General features: G+C 42.3%; 1 protein-coding gene and 1 long non-coding RNA gene across 5 annotated transcripts in view; one reads left to right on the top strand and one right to left on the bottom strand.

Annotated features, from left to right (window-relative positions):
* Positions 1 to 18914, bottom strand: part of PCDH11X (protocadherin 11 X-linked) — a 1108633-nt gene that overhangs the window by 755724 nt on the left and 333995 nt on the right. The gene's annotated exons all lie outside the window — the stretch shown is intronic.
* LOC114812855 lies at positions 10307 to 15078 on the top strand. Its single transcript, XR_003760463.1, has 3 exons — positions 10307 to 10348; positions 14222 to 14421; positions 14521 to 15078. It is a non-coding gene; the product is annotated as an uncharacterized LOC114812855 (long non-coding RNA).

The following is an 18914-nucleotide window of genomic DNA, read 5'->3' as shown; positions in this document are numbered from 1 at the left end:
GCTGTCTGTCAAAGTGCCCCGGTTCTGGCGGCCACAGGCACAGTTTGGATCTCTGGACAGGCGACGCCGGGTTGGTTGATCCCGAGATGTCATCCGTGCAGGATATCAAGACGTGAGACGGAGAGCGGTTGAGCGGAGAGGGGAGAGGGCCTGGGAGTGGGTTCTAAATCCGGCTCTGCCACTTACCTGCTGTGTGACCTTGGGCAAGTCGCTTAACTTATCTGCGCCTGAATTCCCTCATCTGCAAAATGGGGATTCAATACCTAGTCTTTCTCCTCCTTAGACTGTGAACCACCTGTGAGACCTGACGATCTCATGCTTACCCTAATGCTTAGTACAGTGCTTGGCACATGAGTGCTTAACAAATACTATAATTATCATTAGTATGTGTGCTTGGGCAACAACTTAGACCTCTAATCACTCAGCTGGATTTAGAGAAGGCCTACTGTATGTACGAAACTGTTCTAAGCCTTTGGGGGATTACAGTAGAGTTAGTAGACAGGATCCCTTCCCTCAAGAAGCTTTTGATTTTCCCCTTCTAGGTTCAGCAGAGCTCTAACGGGTTGTCCCATAGCTCACTCACTCTATTCTACTCACAACTTCACCTTCTGCCTCTCGCAATTTTTCCATATTATACCGACATTATTATTATATTATTCATTCTTTTCCCTTCCAGTTTACATTCCCTAAACTCACTTTTGGGAGTCGGGCAGTCAGTCAGTGGCATTTATTTAGCACGCTGGGGAGAGTACCTTAGCCCTCCTCTGTATCTTTCCAAGGTCATTGCTCCTCATTCCTCCCGTTCATTTACCTTAACTTGTTCTCAACTTCCAAATTTTTATTCTTCTCTTGTGTTGTTTGCTGTGGCACCGGTAGCTTTCACTTTTTATAAATGATATTTGTTAAGTACTTGTTATGTGGTAGGCACTGTTCGAAGCAGAGAAGCAGCGCGGCTCAGTGGAAAGAGCCCGGGCCCGGGGCTAGGTCATGGGTTCTAATCTCTGCTCTGGCACTTATCAGCTGTGTGACTTTGGGCAAGTCACTTGACTTCTCCGTGCCTAAGTTATCTCATCTGGAAAATGGAGATTAAGACTGTGAGCCCCACATGGGACAACCTGATCACCTTGTATCTCCCCCAGCGCTTAGAATGGTACTTGGCAAATAATAAGTGCTTAACAAATACCATAATTGTTATTATTAGTAATCACTTAACAAATACCATCATTATTATTAAGTGCTTACCTTGTGCCAGGCATTATACTAAGTTTTGGGGTGGATGCAAGCAAAATGAGATGGACATAATCCCTGTCCCACTGGGGGCTCACGGTCTTAATCCCCATTTTATAGATGTGGACACTGATGAATGGAGAAGTGAAGCAACAAGGGGCAGAGGGAGGATTAGAACCCATGACCATCTGGCTCCTAGGTCTGTGTTCTGTCCACTACGGCATGCTGTTTCCCATAAGTAGTAATAGTAGAGAAGCAGCGTGGCTCAGTGGAAAGAGCCCGGGCTTGGGAGCCAGAGGTCATGGGTTCGAATCCCGGCTCCACCGCTTGCCATCTGTGTGACTTTGGGCCAGTCACTTAACTTTTCTGTACCTCAGTTACCTCATCTGTAAAATGGGGATTAAAACTGTGAGCCCCAGGTGGGACGATCTGATCACCTTGTATCTCCCCAGCGCTTAGAACGGTGCTTTGCACATAGTAAGCGCTTAACAAATACCACCATTATTATTTATTAGGTGCTACTTGTGGGCAGAGCACTTCAGTGAATGCTGGCAAAGAGTACCCAGGTGAAAATTAGGCACTGACTCCCTGTCCTTTGTGAGACTCATGATCCACGAAGGGTCTCTAAAGCTTTGGTCTTACGTAAACTCTGGATTTCTGCTTGTGTTTCCCTCCACTCTGGTGGAGGCAATGGGAATTCTGTCCATTTTTAGCAGAAAGATTCAAAGAGGATCTCAAAATTCAGAAATAATTTCACTCTTGGTCCTGACTTGAGCAGCATAACCTATTAGAAAAAGCAGACACCTGGGAATCAGGAGACCTCAGGTTCTAATTTTTTTTTTCTGCCACTTGTCTGCTCTGACTTTTGCCAAATCCTTTCACCTTTCTGTGGCTCAGTTTCCTTCTCTGCTAAAATGGGGATAAAGTACCTGTCCCCTTGCTTCGTTTGTGGACCCTGTGTAGTGCAAGGACTGGGACTGAACTGATTATCTTGTATCAACCAAAGGGTTTATTTGAATGTTTGGCACGTATTTAAGAAACAGTTTGGCCTTGTGGAGAGAGCAGGGGCCTGGGAGTCAGAAGGAGCAGGGTCCTAATTCCGACTCCTCCACTTGTCTGCTGTGTGAATTTGGACAAGTCACTTCACTTCTTTGTACTTCAGTTATCTCATCTGTGAAATGGGGGTTAAGACTGTGAGCACCCTATGGCACATGGACTATGCCCAACCTGATAGATTGTATCTACCCCAGAACTTAGTACGGGGTCTAGCACATTGTAGCCACTTAAAAATTACCATTAAAAAAAAAATATATATATATATACTATGTGCTGAATAATAATAATAATAATGTTGCTATTTGTTAAGCGCTTACTATGTGCAGACCACTGTTCTAAGCGCTGGGGTAAACACAGGGAAATCAGGTTGTCCCACGTGGGGCGCACAGTTTTAATCCCCATTTTACAGATGAGGTAACTGAGGCACAGAGAAGTGAAGTGACTTGCCCACAGTCACACAGCTGACAAGTGGAGGAGCTGGGATTCGAACTCATGACCTCTGACTCCAAAGCCCGTGCTCTTTCCACTGAGCCACGCTGCTTAACTGGTGAATCAGGATCTTCACCATCGTACCTTGGGCCTGCTGTCTTTACTAGGGAAAATATAAGGTTATAATAACCTTATGGTTACCCTTGTAGCCACGAACAAACCAAATTTGATCTCCTTCTTTCCCGTCACATTTTCCAATTTGAAACTCTCCACAGAGATGAAGTAGGTCAGACATCTTTCCTTTCCCAGTTTCAAAAGGACCTTGAAAAATTCAGTAGGGGTGGGCAGTTCTGGGCAAATTATCGTAGTAAATCAGTTTACACCAAACCACCAATGTAATGAAAAGATGTAATTCATCCTGGGAATAAAAAGCATAAGCACAAATGAAGCTAAGGCCAATTACCAGAAAGAAGCATTACATAGAGACTGCTAGTCAAGAAGAGGGTGGGAAGGTACTTGAACAATTAGGCTACAAAACCCTATCAGTCTCCTTCCTGTCTTTTTCCTACCCTGGAAGCGGCCTTGTTAAGCAGTACGGCTTATTCTCCTGCTGGCTTCTGGGCCTGTGGCAAATGAGGACTCTAGGTTCATCAGCCCTAGGCTCCTCTCTTCATAGGAATGAGACTTCAAATGTGATGGCATCAAAAGGAAGGAAGGACGAAAGAAAAGCCAGGAGGTGAGTGTGAATTTCGGCGGAGTTCAGAGCTTTAAGATTTGGGGGAAAATGTGCTGTAGTCATTTAACCTGCAGCTTCCAATCTGTAAAGTGGTAATTCGAAACAGTGGTAGTTAGAGCAACTTTTATTCTCCCCTCTTTGAAATGAATCACAGTTCTCTTAACAGAATAGAAAGTTAATAGATCTAGTTTTTCATTTTCTGCTTACGCTATTATGAACACAGTGAAATACCTGTTAAAGATTATTTTTGTTAAAAAAAAAAGCCCCGAGTCACCTTGGAGCACAGCTTCCTGTGTATCTTATTTATATGGGTCCGAAGACATAGGGTGCCCTATTTATCAGGCAAGAACCCACAGTGGTAGAGAAACTACAGTTTGTCCCATTAATTCTGCCTCACCGATAACTTGCACTGAACTGGCAAAATTTCTCGTTGCCTGGTAAAATTAACCAATGCAGCTCTCCAGCTCTCCTCTAGTCAATCAAGAATATGTATTGAGCAGAGCAAAGATACTCAGTCCAGAGAACTGGACAGGACATTTGAAAGAGAGCGAAAAAAAAAAAAAAAAAGTAGAAGTCGAGGTCCCTGCTTTTAGGGAGTTTACAGTCTATGTCCGCTAATGTCTATTGTTCTCCAGGTTAATAGACAAAGAAACCCCAATATAACAATAATGATGCTAATAATAATACTGGTATTTGTTAATCAACTTACTATATGGCAAAGACTGTGCTAAGCACTGGGGTAGATGCCATAGGAACGAACAATGTCTCTGTCCCCAGTGGGGCCCACAGTCTAAAAGGGTGGTAGAATGGGTACTTAATCCCCCAATTTACAGCTGAAGAAGCTGCGGCCCAGAAAAGGTCAAAGAGCAGGGAAGTGGCAGGGCCCCGATTAGAACTCAGGTCTCCTGACTCGCGGTCCTGTGATCTTTCTAAAAGGCCCTGCTTTTTCTCACTCTCTACCTGAAGCAAATTCATTTGGAAATTCCCCCTTCAACGCAGCTCGCTCACTAATACTTTGGGGTCCCTTGGAATCCCAGAATAGCATGAAAGGTGTGGATCACATCCCCGATGTCACTCATTCTCCTCCTTGCTACCTTAGGAACAATCCTGCCTTTTCTCCTCAGAGGCAGTAGGAGGGAGAACAGAGGGTTTCTTTTCCTCGGTATTTATTTAGCACTCACTTTGTGCAAAGCACTGTATTAGGCCCTTGTTATCCCTGTGATTTCCCTTCCCCGTCTAATTTTTATTCCTGTTCTGCAGGTTTGAACAGATTCCTGTTCAATCTGATTCGGGTTGTTGGACCAGTGCAAAGGCCTGATAATAAGAATAATGGCATTTGATAATAATAGCAATTATTATTATTACTATTCTGGTACTTGCTAAGTGTTTTCTGTGTGGCAAACATAGTTCTAAGTGCTGGGATATATACAAGATCACCAGGTTGGACTTAGTCCCTTTCCCACACAGGCCTCACGGTCTCGATCCCCATTTTACCGATGAGATCTTTGAGGCCCAGAGAAGTGAAGCGACTTTCCCAAGGTCACACGGCAGACAGGTGGCAGAGCCGGGATTAGTACCCAGGTCCTTCTGACTCCCGGGCCTATGCTCTATCCACTAGTCCCCGAGAGCGAACCCTGACAGCCGGTTTGCAGTCGTCTCCTTTACTCCATGGTGCTGGGTGAATGGGGTGAAGATGGCCGAGAGAGAGAAGAATTAGAGCTGGTTGTCCGGCGCCTCATGGACTACCCCTGCGAACCCTCGATCACTGAACATTCCTCTCCTTCTTGAAAGGGAGAATGACCATGTTGATTTGATGGGTTCCATCTCAACACTTTTGTCTTATGCCTTCAAGTCATTTCCTACCCGTAGGAACACCACGGGCACATGTCTCCCAGAACGCCCCGCTCTCCGTCTGCAGTCATTCTGATAGTGGATCCGTAGAGTTTTCTTGGTAAAAATATGGAAGTGGTTTACCATCGCCACCTTCCATGCAGCAGACTTGAATCTCGGCTCTCAGCTGTCTCCCGTGCCGCTGCTGCTCAGCATGGGTGAGTTTTGACTTGCAGCAGATGGCCTTCCGCTCGCTAGCCACTGCCCGAGCCAGGGATGGAACGGACAGGCCTCTGACTGATTCTCCTTCCCACAGCCGAGGACTTGCAACTCTCGAGGTGCGACCCTGAGAGGGCTGTCAAGACTCTACCAACCGACTATTGAACTAGCCGGATGCTGCGGAGTTTTTCTGAGACCTTCAAAGGCACATTAGGCCCAAGTGAAGTAGAGCTCAATCAGATTTTCAAAGGCCCACACCAGATGGCTTTATTTTACCATTTTATCTACTGACTAAGAATCCTGTCATGACCGCACCCCTTGCAGAAGGTCCTCCTCCTCCACACTTATCCTCCGCTCTTCTCCCATCAAGACCGATGCTGATAATGGATTTCATCTTCCTAAGGGAAAACTCTCTCTTTGCACTAAAATGGAGGAAGAAACCATCTGTGACAAAATCCAGCCAACATTTTCCAGGAGAAGCAGCATGGACTAATGGAAAGAGTGCGGACTTGGGAATCAGAGGACCTGGTTTCTAAGCCTGGCTCCACCACTTGTCTGCTCTGTGACCTTGAGTAACACAGTGAAACTTCTCCATCCCTCAGTTCTCTCATCTGCAAAACGGGGATTCAATGAGAGAAGCAGCGTGGCTCAGTGGAAAGAGGCCGGGCTTGGAAGTCAGAGGTCATGGGTTCGATTCTCGGATCCGCCGCTTGGCAGCTGTGTGACTGTGGGCAAGTCACTTAACATCTCTGTACCTCAGTGACCTCGTCTGGAAAATGGGGATGAAGACTGTGAGCCTCACGTAGGACAACCTGATTACCTTGTATCTCCCCCAGCGCTTAGAACAGTGCTCTGCACATAGTAAGCGCTTAACAAATACCAATATTATTATTATTATTATCCTTTTCTCCCTCCTGCTTAGATTGTCAGCCCCAAGTGGGTCCTGATGATCTTGTATCTTCTCCAGCACTTGTTACAGTCCATGACACTCTTAGCCAGTACCATAATTATCCTCTCTAGACTCTGAGCTCATTGTGGGCAGCAATGTGTCTGTTTATTCTTATAACGTACGCTTCCAAGAGCTTCTAAGTGCTTAGTACGGTGCTCTGCACATAGTAAACACTCAATAAATACAACTGAATGAAATAATGAACTCTGTCATATTGTAGAGAGAAGCAGCGTGGCTGAATGGAAAGAGACCAAGCCTGGAAGTCAGAGGTCGTTGGTTCTAATCCACCATATCACCACCAGCGATAAACCATATCTCATACCAACCCATCCCCTCAGCACTGTACTCATCCGCTCAACTGTATATATTTCCATTACCCGATTTATTTTGTTAATGAATTGTACATCACCTTGATTCTATTTAGTTGCCATTGTTTTTACGAGATGTTCTTCCCCTCGACTCTATTTATTGCCATCGTTCTTGTCTGTCCGTCTCCCCCAATTAGACCGTAAGCCCGTCAAACGGCAGGGACTGTCTCTATCTGTTGCCGACTTATTAATTCCAAGCGCTTAGTACAGTGCTCTGCACATAGTAAGCGCTCAATAAATACTATTGAATGAATGAATGAATAATCCCTGCTCTGCCACTTGTCGGCTGTGTGACCTTGGGTAAGTCACTTAACTTCTCTTTGCCTCCATTACCTCATATCTGTAAAATGGGGATGAAGACTGAGCCCCACGTGGGACAACCTGTTTACCCTGATTCTCTGCCAGCACTTAGAACAGTGCTTGGCACATAGTAAGCGCTTAACAAATACCATCATTATTATTATTACTCTTCCAAATGCTTGGTATAGTCAATTAATGGTATTTATTGAACACTTACTATGTGCAGAACACTGTACTAAACAATTGGAGGAGTACAATACAACAGAATAACCAGATACATTCCCTTCCCTCAATGAGTTTATAATCTAGAGCACTTACAGTGCAGTGCTCTGCATACATGAAGTGCTTGACAATTTTGATCGATTGACTGATTGAAGAAATGCCTTTCAAGGAGTAAAAATCAGTTATGAACAGGTTTTAGAAGCGATAAACCATATCTCATACCAACCTTATCTCCATAATGGGTTGATCATTTTGTCTCTAACCATGGAATGTACAAAAAATCCAGGCAGAGGTAAGAATGCCCCAATTATTTAGTGTAGTAATATCATGGTTAGACCTTTTAATGTTCTCTCTAGAGCCAAAGAGCTATAAATTCTCCAGGCTAAACTGAGAACTCTTGCAATTGAAGTCTCAGATCAGAGGATTCCATTTGTTTGATATATTTCTATCCCTGAAGCCACCACCTCCCTCTCTAAATTGAAGGTCCCACCTATTAGTGCAGCAACTAGAAATTATTTCAGGGGCATGGAGCGTCCAGACCCCTCTCTCTAGGAAGAGAGTTGATTTTAAATTCTGGTGTTTTGATTTGAAACTCTTTCAGTTTTCCCAGATAAGAATGTTACCAGCACAGGTATAAATGGGACTGTACATCTGAAAGACTTTTGAAAGCTCAGTAACTTTTTTTTTTTTTCAACTTTGTGGCTGCTCATTGATTATCTATCAGTTGCTTCATAAATTCTAACAAGTTGAAAGCCTCTAGTTAGAAAGCACAGTTTGATGTGTTATCTTCTTAGAGGCACAAATCAATCAGCTAAGCAAATGATGATTTCTCTGTCAATAAAGACCCCCATGTACTATTCATATAAGCCAAGATTAAGAGCCACACAAAGCCTTCTCTCTACTGCAGCTTCTCCAAAGAAGCTTGCAAATAGTAATACAATGGTTAAACATTAGAAATATGAAGATCTTTACAGCTATTTTTGAGGAGTATATTGTCAAGCTGGCTCTGTCTGTAAAAGGCAAGAATCAGAATTAATCTCTATTTCTTCAGACATACTAAAATATGAGAAGCAGCGTGGCTCAGTGGAAAGAGCCTGGGCTTGGGAGTCAGAGGTCATGGGATCGAATCCCCACTCTGCCACTTGTCAACTGTGTGACTGTGGGCAGGTCAACTTCTCTGTGCCTCAGTTCCCTCATCTGTTAAATGGTTATTAAGACTGTGAGCCTCATGTGGGACAACCTGATTACCCTGTATCTATCCCAGTGCTTAGAACAGTGCTCTGCACATAGTAAGTGCTTAACAAATACCAACATTATTATCATTATTATTATCATCCTTGGCTCTGCTATCTCATTCCCCCGACACATCCAATCCGTCACCAAAACCTGCCGGTCTCACCTTCACAGCATCATCAAGATCCTCCCTTTCCTCTCCATCCTTACTGCTACCTTACCGGTATAATCTCACGTTATCCCAACTGAATTATTGCATTAGCTTCCTTTCTGATCTCTCATCCTCCTGTCTCTCCCCATTTCAGTCTTTACTTCACTCTGCTGCCCGGATTATCTTTCTACAGAAATGATCTGGGCATGTCACTCAAAAACCTCCAGTGGTGGCCTATCAACCTTTGCAAGAAACAAAAACTCCTCACTCTGGGTTTCAAAGCTCTCCGTCCCCTTGCCCCCTCCTACCTCACCTTCCCTTCTCTCTTTGTACTGCCCACCCCGTACGCTCTGCTTCTCTGCCGCTCACCTCCTCACCGTCCCTCCTTCTCTCCTGTACCTCCGTCAACCCCTGGCCCACATCGTCCCGCTGTCCCGGAATGTCCTCCCTCTTCACCTCTGCCAAACTGACTCTCTTCCCCTCTTCAAAGCCCGACTGAGAGCTCACCTCCTCCAGGAGGCCTTTCCACACTGAGCCACCCCCCTCCCTCTGCTCCTCCTCTCCTCCCCATTCCCCCTTCTCCCGCCCTCTGCCCTACCCCCTTCCCCTCCCCACAACACTTGTGCCTATTTGTACATATTTATTACCATATTTTATTAATGATGTGAATTTATCTATGACTACTTTGATGGTATTGATGTCTACTTGTTTTGTTTTGTTGTCTGTCTCCCCCTTCTAGATTGTAAGCCCGTTGTTGGGTGGGCATTGTTTCTATCTGTTGACGAAATGTACGTTACAAGAGCTTAGTTCAGTGCTCTGCACACAATAAGCGCTCAGTAAATACGATTGAATAAATGAACGTACGAAGCGCTTGGGAGAGCCCGATATAACAGAGTTGGTGGACTTGTTGCCTATCCACTACTGCTGCTATTTCTTCTACTATTACCAACTCCTCACCCACTCCAATGTTGTTCTGACATTCAACAAGACTTTATTTTTATTTTGAGTTACTGCCTCCACATGCCGCGTTTCTTCTCCTGCCTTTCCTTCTGGGGTCTTCTAAAACATGTTTAAGCTGAAGGTGAAGCCTAGTGGAAGGATTTTCCATCTCTGTAAGTACCTTTAATGCAGTTTCCTACTGCTTAAGTAAAAAGGGCAAAATGTGAATATTTGTAGAAGATATTCATATCTTCAAATGTCTGAAGAGTCACTCTAACCGTTATCACTGTTGTTAAATCTGTTCTCTGTGTGCCTCTTATTACAGACAAATGGCATTTTTTTTTAATGTGAATTCCCCCCTAAATGATCAGCTCAAATAAAGCAGGTACATCTTCTTAATTTAGAAATGTTATAAGCACCTTCTATTTTACAGATCAAAATTAATTGCAAAAATCCAAGCAGTTCATTTAATCAAATGCAGCCTAATCTCTGATCACTTGAACACATAATCAGCTTCACACTTGTGCCCACTTGAGAATTATTGATTCCTCCTATTAAAACAAATACAGGCCCAGGTGATGCATATTATAATTACCACAGCTAATGTGATTACTGCATGTAAATTGATTACTATAATTAGGAGGTATGTTGGGGAGAGGGAAAATAAGAAGAGTAAGAGGAAACAGAGGGTAAGGATATTCTTTTAGGTTTTGGAAATACAGGAAAACAAGAACAAAACTTCATAGTGTATTTCATACCTCTAAAAATTTAAATGTTCCACTGCTCTTTTGAAAACAATAGTAAGTAATTCAGAGAATGAAAGCAAATAGCAGTTTGGGGCAAAATTGCTAGGCAAAACTTTTTTTTTTTTTTTCCTCTTTTCATCTCCCACTATTATGATAATGCTTTCTTTACCTAAGCTATTCCTAGTCGAAACCAGTATGTTAATAAACAGAATATAACCCCAGAAGTGTCCTTTATCCTCTATTTTAAATTTAAATGCTGAAAAATGAAATGCCTTTGGTCTTCTCTTCTTAAATTTTAAAAACTGAATTTAATGTCAATAATGTTGCTACATCCAATTCCATTTTCCTCCATCATGAGTCTTTTATAACAGAGAGAGACTAACAGTAACAAGGAATCCATTTAGATCTCTTAAAATGAGGCATGGTAGGTAATCCTAAATAGCATATTAAGTTCTCAGAACTTTACACAGATGAAAATAAAATTGAGGACTGTTGACTGGATTATGGTAATCTTTTTTTTTCCCTTTTTTCTTGCTGCTGAAATTAGCCAATCAATCCAATCATATATAATAAAATCTCTACCATCTCGACACAGTGAAACTAATAATGCATTGTGATTTATAGTAGTCTACTTAGTGTTTGTATCTATCCCTATGCCAGCTATTAGGTTTTACCAACTAGCCTATAAACAATGACTTTTTGTTTTAGAAATCAAAGTGTGAGGTTTATGGAAAGGCTCCTGGTAAAAGAAAAGTCTTGGAACAAATGGAACAAAGAATAGATAAAACAACAGGCTTATATTAATTTTAAGAATTCCTTACTTAGTGTAAGGATTGGAATAGATAAATATTTGCCCAGAAAAATCTCTTTATATTAAAAAGTCCATAATGAACATAGATTTGACTTTCATAAATCCATTTAAATTTTTAAGATGATCATGTATGGCAAAAGTAATTATAGAAATGGAAGTTTCTCCCAGTGGATTCAGCAATTTGTTGTCATTCTTTTAGAAAATGATCTTGATTTGCTATTTTAATATAATCTTAGGAGCAATGATAATATGTCAACCTTCACCATAGAATGGGTTATGATTCTCAGAACTTGGCCAGATGTGGATTTTAAAGCAAATATGAAGGTCAGACAAAGAAGAATCCAAAACCCGTATCTCCCCCCAACACATTAAAACTCCATTGTATGTTTAACTAGATTGCTAATTAATCATTTCAAGAGGGTCAGGCAGAAGCATAGCTTCAAATGAATGAATATATAGTTACTGCTTGACCAGACCTTTCTTTCCCTCCCTCTTTTTTTTTTTTTTCTTTTTATTATAATACTTGCTCATTGCTCACTATGGGCCAGGCGCTGCATTAAGCGCTGGGTAGATACACGCTAATCAGGTTGAACACAGTCCATGCCCCACATGCGGTTGACAGTCTTCATCTCATTCTTAATAAATCCCCTTATTATTATTTTAATCATTAAGCTCCTTGTGGGCAAGAATTGCATCTACCAACTCTGTTGTATTGTACTTTCCCAGAAGCTTACTACAGAGCTCTGTGCTCAGTAAATACCATTTACTGTTTGTCCGTTTCACCACCCCAGATACTTCGCTGCAAGCCTATAGCTTATATGACTTGTGCACTTTTCCTTTACTGCTGCTTCTGACCCTGAAATCCTCGCCCTTCCTAACATATGCCACATTTCTTTCCTCTGGAAAGAAAGGCACTCTGGACTCAGGGAAGAAGCACCAGTGATGGCACTCAGAAGCAGCGGGGCTTAGTGGCAAGAGCTCAGGCTTGGGAATCAGAGGTCATGGGTTCCAATCCTGGCTCTGCCACTTGTCAGCTGTGTGACTTTGGATAACTTAACTTTTCTGTGCCTCAGTCATCTCATCTGGAAAAAGGGAATGAAGACCGGGAGCCTCACGTGGTACAACCTGATCATCTTGTATCTACCCCAGAGCTTAGAACAGTGCTTGGCACATACTAAGCACTTAAAAAATGTCATCATATTATCATTAAGTCTTTGTCCCTGGCTAGAAGGACCAGTGGGTCTCTTCCAAAGCAGTTTCTTTGTGGTTCAAAAAAGAAGAACAATATCCTTATCCTGTTTAACAGTAAGCAGGACGAGCTCCATGAAGGGCGGAGCCATGAATGCCTTTACTAATAGACAAGTTATCAGATTGTTTCCTGATTTTAGCTTTATTTTTTGTCTTTAAGCCTTCTGTGACTAACACTTTGCTTTTGTGGTGTGTGACAGTCTGATCAATGATCTATCAATGGTAGATTTTTAGCCTTTTTTTAGCCCTTTTAATATGGGCTGAGAACTATACTAAGCACTTGGGCGAGTGGAGATGGTCAACAGGATCCTGGCCTTGAAGGAGTTTACAATCGGAAGGACTGTAAGCTCCTTCAGGGAAGGAATCATATCCATTAACTTTATTTATTTATTTTGATGCTATTAATGCTTGTTTACTTGTTTTGATGTCTGTTTTCCCCTTTCTAGACTGTGAATCAGCAGTGGGTAGGGATTGTCTCTGTTGCCGAATTGTACTTTGCAAGAGCTTAGTAGTGTTCTGCACAGAATAAGCACTCTACACAAGTGCTCAATAAATATGATCGAATGAATGAATATTGTAACTAATGGTCATTTTTGAGTCCTTTTAATGTGAGCACTGGAGAGAGCACAATAGCAAAGATCGAGAAGCAGCATGGTTTAGTGGCAAGAGGCCAGACTTGGGAGTCAGAGGTCATGGGTTCTAATCCTGGCTCCACCACCTATCTGTTGTGTAACTTTGGGCAAGTCACTTAATTTCTCTGTGCATCAGTTACCTCATTTGTCAAATGGGGATGAAGACTATGAGCCCCACATGGGACAACTCTATTACCTTGTACCTACCCCAGAGATTAGAACAGTGTTTGTCACATAGTAAGTGCTTAACAAATGCTAACAAATGCTAAAATTATTATTATTATTATTATTATTATTATGATCAACACAATCCCTGCCCTAAGGGCTCTTACAATCTAAAAGAAAATAAACTCCTTGTTGGGCAGGAACCAAGCCCATTAATTCTAATCAAGGCTCCCAAGTATTTAGTAAAGTGCTTTGCCAATAATAATGATATTTGTTAAGTACTTACTATGTGCCAAGCACTGTTCTAAGTGCTGTGGTAGACACAAGGTAATCAGGTTGTCCGACGTGGGGCTCACAGTCTCACTTCCCATTGTACAGATGAGGTAACGGAGGCACAGAGAGGTTAAGTGGCTTGCCCAAGGTCACACCCCAGACAAGTGGCAGAGCCAGGATTAGAACTCACATCCTCTGAATCCCAAACCCGTGCTCTTTCCACTAAGCCATGGGTCCTCAGCAAATATTATCGATTTGATTTTTAAAAGCCCTTTCCAGGTATTAGACACAAATCAGTCCTTGCACTCACCAGAATCCCTAGGTGATTTGAGTATCATTTCATCTCTCCCTCAGCACACAAATTCCACATTCCGATGGGATAGGCTGAGATAACAGTGCTGAAATCAGCTTAATCAAGCTAATCGCAAAAGAAAGAAATCGGTTCTCCAGGAATTGGGCCAAATGAGGAGGTGGTAGAAAAGACATCTGCTGTCCTCACCGAGGTGGTAGATATCCCTGTGGGGAGCAGGGGAAACATCTGTGCTACAGGAAGCCCTTTGGAGGAAAAATTATGCTTCTCCCTCATAAATTTAAGTCTCCTTTGTAAATAGTGTAGTTTAAAAGTGATCATTTTCTGCAACAGATTTTAACTGGAGTGTTTTCTGAAGGCTTTTTTTTTTTTCAAAGTGCATATTTGTGGACTCATCTCCCACTCTGTTGCTGGCCTATTTCTCTCATGTCTGATCCAAAGGAGAGGCTTATTCTTTTCCATAGAAATGATATCATCTTACATCTTCTGGATGTGTGTAAGAAAAAAGTAAACGAGGATGAATTCTAAAGTAAAGACCAGAGAAGAAAAGAAAAAAGAAACAACCACAACAAAAAAGGTAGACATCCCAAAGTTACTTCTTGAACTTTGCGATGTTCTTGGGAAACAAAATTCTGCAAAAATTCTGTTTGTTGTTGGTTTTTATTTCTTCTGACAGAGACAGGGAACTTCAATGCCTCTGTGGATGCAAAGCCCAGAAGAACAGTTATTAAAAAATAAAAACATCCGAATTGCATCGGAGCCCAATGGACATGTCGCTGCTGAAACCTTCTAAGTATAAAAAGTTGCTTGGAGACAGCTGGAGCACCTGTGCTGCAGAGACCTTTCTGGATTTTAAGTTTGAGAAATCAGAAAAAAAAAACCTACCAGAGATCATGCATGTCTTAAACTTAAAGAGGGAGGATTTTTAGGCGGCATATTTTGACAAATAGTAACAGGAAAATGCAAATATACATCTCTGTGAGAGTTAACTCCTTTTGATTTTGCAGCCAACAATGGATTCTAAGATGGACAAAAAACAGTTGGTTATTTCAGAGGACTCACAGAAGCTGAACTTATACATTATAGATTTTCGAAAGTGACATTCTAAGCAAGTTTTCCAAATGGCTGCCTTCCTTTCCGTGGAGGATGTTCCCTTTGAAAATGTACTGAGGCATTATGTCATGAGACTATTTCTAGGTGAATAATAAAATAGTAACGATAAGTTCAAATTTCATTTAGCATTTTTATTATTGCAAGGTATTTTTGCATCAATTATCACTTTTTTACATATTCCCACCTTGCCCGGCCCTATCTTTCCTGGAGGTGCGGGCAGACGACCATTTATTATCCTCATTTCACAGTTGAGGAAACCAAGGCTCACATGATTTAAGGGCTTTTTCTGAGATCACACAGGAAGCCAGTGGCAAAGCTGGAATTAGACAGCAGCTCTCCTGACTCCCAGATACTTGTCTTTGACACTCCACCGCTCTGCAGGCCTACGTAGGTTACATGTTTTACTCAAAGTCATACGGAAAAAGTGGTGAATTGAAGAACAGAAACTAGATTTTCGGACTCTGGATCTTTTGTTCTCATCAATGAACTGTGTTTTTCAGCTAAAGACAGAGGGACCGATTTTGGAGAAGCAGTTTATTTCCTGTCCCTTCATACTGAGGTTCTGGGGTAGCTCCCGGGGCTCCGCCCCTCCCCCAGCCACACAGCACTTAAGTGCATATCGGTAATTAATTTATTTATATTAATGTCTGTCTCTGGCTGTAGGTTGTAAACTCACTGTGGGCAGGGACGAGGCCTCCGACCTATAGCCCATGTCCTACCTCTGGCCTGGAACGTCCTCCCTCCTCGTATCCAACAGACAATGACTCTCCCTGACCTTCAAAGCCTTACTGAAGTCCCATCTCCTCCAAGAGGCCTTCCCTGACAAAGCCCTCCTTTCCTCTTCTCCCACTCCCTTCTGCATCGACTTTACTCCCTCTATTCCCCAGACCCCTTCCCGCCCCACAGCACTTATGTACGTAGCTGTAATTTATTCATTTATATTAATGTCTGTCTCCTTCTTTAGAATGTAAGCTCACTGTGGACAGGGAAGGTGTCTATTACTGGAAAGAGGCCAGGGTTGGGAGTCAGAGGTCATGGGTTCTAATCCCAGATCTGTCACTTGTCAGCTGTGTGACTGTGGGCAAGTCATTTCACTTCCTCTGTGCCTCAGTGACCTCATCTGTAAAATGGGGATTAACTGTGAGCCTCACACGGGACAACCTGATTACCCTGTATCTCCCCCAGCGCTTAGAACAGTGTTCTGCACATAGTAAGCGCTTAACAAATATCAACATTCTTATTGTATTCTACTCTCCCAACCACTTAGTATAGTACTCTGCACCCGGGAAGTGCTCAAGGAATACAATTGAATGAATACTGAGTGACCTTCGGCAAGTCGCTTCACTTCTCTGTGCCTCAGTTTCCTCTTCTGTAATATGAGGATTAAAGTCTTGAGTCCCACGTGGGACATGGACTATGTCCACCTGGCTACAAAGCTCATGTCAATGATAACCTCTCATGATATTATGACCTTTTGGTTATTGCTCTAGAATGAAACTTGGCAATACAAACTAATTCTCACCCAAGTCCAAGCCATGTCCTGAAATGATCATGTCCTTCCATGCTCAATCATTTTTGTTAACCAATAATCAAAATTAATGACAATGGTCAGGACATTTAGCTTTATCCACTATACCTGTAACTCTTCTGTGTGCATTTTTTACACTTTTGCTTCCTCCTTTCTGAAATTCTCTCTATTATCTCTTTCTTCCATTGGATTGTAATCTCCTTCAGACATATCTACTAACTCCACTGAGTTCTCCCAAGCAAGAGGCCAAGTTGGGCAGTCAATCAATCCATCCGTGATATTTACTGAGCACCGTACTTAGCACTTGGGAAAATGTGCAATGCAATAGAGTAGGTAGACGTGATCCCTGCCCATAAAGAACTTACAGGGACTAAGTGTTCAATAAATACTACTGGTTAATTGATTGATTGATTGATGATAGCAGAAGTGATATCTTTTTTGGGGGGACAGAGGGGAGATATGAAGATGAGGCAGTTCCCCTGAACTGATAGACTATGGTGTCCCAGCTTTAGTGACATTATATTAAGTGACTAGAAGAGCCTCCCTAGATCTTTGCTGGTGGGAAGTGGCTGCAATTTCAAAAGCCCTGCCAGACAGGCAGAAAAAAAAAGATGTTGTTTATAGTCTCATTCACCTGCTGGACTAGAAGGTTTATAAGGGAGGAAGTAGGGAAGGCAACAGACATACACAGATGAGCTTAGGGCACTGTTCTAAACACTGGAGAAGATACAATAGAATTAGTATTGAAGACAGAATGTCTATTTTAGTCTTATTTAGAACCAGCACTTAAGAACGCTCATTTCAATGCCTCTGCTCATACCTAAAATTATGGGAGATTATTAACACTAATTATTTTTAATAACATCTGTTGAGTGCTTATAGCATGCACTGTCAAAGGACTGTAGTGGGATGATTTCATAAGCTTCAATTAAGGTATGATCACCACCCCCCCGACCAAATCTGAAGACATTTAATAATGAGAACCTAATCAGAAAATTTGGTTACATTCATCAAATCAAAAATAGCAACCATAAGCATGTGAAACAGTCAAGGCAAATATGATATAGATGACTTGATATATGATTATTTTCCATATATATTTGACCAGATATGATAAGTCCATCACGTTCATTCATTCAATAGTATTTATTGAGCGCTTACTATGTGCAGACTATTGTACTAAGCACTTGGAATGTACAAATCGGTAACAGATAGAGACAGTCCCTGCCCTTTGACGGGCTTACGGTCTAATCGGGGGAGACAGACAAGAACAATAGCAATAAATAGAATCAAGAGCAATAAATAGAATCAAGAATCAATAAACAGAATCACGTCAGACCTGACTGGCTCAATTGTGATTTTTTTTTTTTTTTTTTTCATTTTTTTCGCTCTCCCATACGGGTCTCCTCCTTTCCTAGGGCAGCAGTTTGGCACCCCCTTTCCCTGAACCAGCCCTTCCCATCAGACTTCCTGGCCCTTCTCCATCCTCTGCATCTCCCCACAGCCCTGCAGATTCCTTGCCCTTGTCTCAGCCCAGTGCCTTACCTATTCTTAGCTCCTGTTGCCATGCCACAGACCTGCCCTTTGCTGGACTGGTGACCCCGAACCTTTTAAACTACAATTAAACACTGAGTTGGAAAGTAAAACAAATAAGAGGTTTGTTAAAAGGATTTGCAATTGCCCTTAATTCTGTATGAGTCAACCCGCTCCCTTTATGCCAAAAAGCTGATCCCTAAGGTTTCAAAAACATTTTGTTACCCAAACCTAAAGCTTTTGAAAACACGGTGAAAACCTGGAAGCTAAGGGTTTCTTTGTATCTCCTGACAGTTTATTAGCAACTACTGACTTACTCAGGCCTGTTTGAGCCGTTTTCATGAATGTGCCTGCGTATTTTACTTCCTACTGTCTCCACTCTGTAAGTACTTTGCAGGTCTCTCTCCCTGAGTAGGCTTTATATATCTGTCCTTTAAATTCAAAGAAGACACCACGAATAATGAAATCATCTAAGAGGCCAAACGCACAGCTTTGGAAACACTGAGGTCATTGTGTGTTGCTGAACTTAATGTTTATTCGTTCATTCATTCAATAGTATTTATTGAGCGCTTACTATGTGCAGAGCACTGTACTAAGCGCTTGGGATGAACAAGTCGGCAACAGATAGAGACGGTCCCTGCCGTTTGACGGGCTTACAGTCTAATCGGGGGAGACGGACAGACAAGAACAATGGCACTAAACAGCGTCAAGGGGAAGAACATCTCGTAAAAACAATGGCAACTAAATAGAATCGAGGCGATGTACAATTCATTAACAAAATAAATAGGGTAACAAAAATATATACAGTTGAGCGGACGAGTACAGTGCTGTGGGGATGGGAAGGGAGAGGTGGAGGAGCAGAGGGAAAAGGGGAAAATGAGGCTTTAGCTGCGGAG

Source organism: Ornithorhynchus anatinus, chromosome 6 (assembly GCF_004115215.2).
Source record: "Ornithorhynchus anatinus isolate Pmale09 chromosome 6, mOrnAna1.pri.v4, whole genome shotgun sequence".
NCBI classification, from domain to species: Eukaryota; Metazoa; Chordata; class Mammalia; order Monotremata; family Ornithorhynchidae; genus Ornithorhynchus; species Ornithorhynchus anatinus.
The sequence above is the reverse complement of the archived record's forward strand: the minus strand, read 5'-3'. Positions and strand labels throughout refer to the sequence as shown.